The sequence below is a fragment of the Poecilia latipinna genome, unplaced genomic scaffold, assembly GCF_001443285.1.
Source record: "Poecilia latipinna isolate Pla-1442-1.1 unplaced genomic scaffold, P_latipinna-1.0 Scaffold234, whole genome shotgun sequence".
Lineage (NCBI taxonomy): Eukaryota > Metazoa > Chordata > Actinopteri > Cyprinodontiformes > Poeciliidae > Poecilia > Poecilia latipinna.
Window position 1 is genome coordinate 201565 of NW_015112850.1, and position 1315 is coordinate 202879.

The 1315-nt window shown below is 34.9% G+C and overlaps 1 protein-coding gene across 6 annotated transcripts in view; it reads right to left on the bottom strand.

Moving 5' to 3' along the window:
* arvcfb (ARVCF delta catenin family member b) overlaps positions 1 to 1315 on the bottom strand; it is a 216559-nt gene that overhangs the window by 194110 nt on the left and 21134 nt on the right. Inside the window, exon 1 of one of the 6 annotated variants that reach the window (XM_015032222.1) lies at positions 506 to 537. The exons of the other annotated variants lie outside the window; for them this stretch is intronic. The gene's annotated coding sequence lies outside the window, so the exon portion shown is untranslated. Of the gene's footprint in view, positions 1 to 505; positions 538 to 1315 lie in introns of those variants that run through there. 6 annotated transcript variants of the gene reach the window in all.

The following is a 1315-nucleotide window of genomic DNA, read 5'->3' on the forward strand; positions in this document are numbered from 1 at the left end:
GGAACAGCTGGGGCAGAATGCAGGCAGAGGATAATCAGCTAATGGGGAACAGCTGTGAAGAAGAGCAAACTGAGGAAAGGTGTGAGAAGACTTAAGAAACTCCAAAAATATAAAGGGGAAAGGCCAGTAACCCAAGAGAAATAGATACAAATGTACAAGGAAGAAAATAAGAATAAACCAAGAAACTAAATAAAAAGAAATTAACCTTTATGGCAAGACGTTTCGAACAATAATGAGTGGAAGAGAAGCTGAAGAGAACATGGAAATGTTCAAAAATAAATAAATAGTGTTATTGATAAATAATTAAGAAATACTCATGAAATAAAAAACAAAATAAATAGGAATTTGTTTTTACTTACTTATTTATCCTAAACTGATAAATGATCAAAATACAAACAGACTGTCAGGAAGCACTACATGTTTTCTCTAATCTTTCTTCCTTGTTTTACTTCTAGAGTGTGTAAATGGACATTCTGTGTCGACATCCTGATGAAATGTTTGCTACCTTGTGGGTGCGTCCTTTGTGGCAGCCATCTTGAGTCTCTTCTAAAGAAGAGGCCCACCTCAAACCCGGTTGTTTTATAGAAAGTACGGTGGTAAGAGCTGGAGTTTGATTGGTTGAAACAAAAAGTAATTAAAAGAATAAAACGACTTGAAAATTGTGCCTTTGCCTTTGTTTTTCCCCTACTCTGGAAGGCTGAGGTGATTGGCCGAAGGAGGGTTTGCTCAGTGGAAATTTTCTTTTTTTGCTTCCTCAAAGGATAGATGAATGCAACTATTTAAGAATGTCCTGGTGAGGGGAGGTAAAGATGCGCCACCCAATGATCTTACTTCATTTATCAGCACAGTGCTTGTAAAACAACAGACTGTAGGTTGGATACTCAAACATTTAGGCTGGCTAACATATTTCAGTTTCCAATGGTATAGTGCTTAAGTTCATTGTGACAAAAATGTATAATATTTTCAGTAACATTTATATTTACTTAAAAAAAAAATTCAGGTGGTCATCCAATATTTTTTATATAATAACCCCACTCTTACCATGTGAAAAACATTTACGCAGCATTTATTCATTTAATTTTAAAATATCCTCAGCTGAAAGAAACTATTAATCCACTGACCTGATTTTATGTAATAGCTGGATGTGAATTTGAACTGTGCGACTATGAACACACCTCATGTTTTTGTCTTTTGACACATATTATTTATACTTAAAAAGGCGTCTCTTTTAAGTTCTTAACAATAATGTTCCCTAAAGTCAGAATTCCAGTTGGGAAAGTTAGTGATCACAGAGCAGACCTGAGTTTAGCTTCCA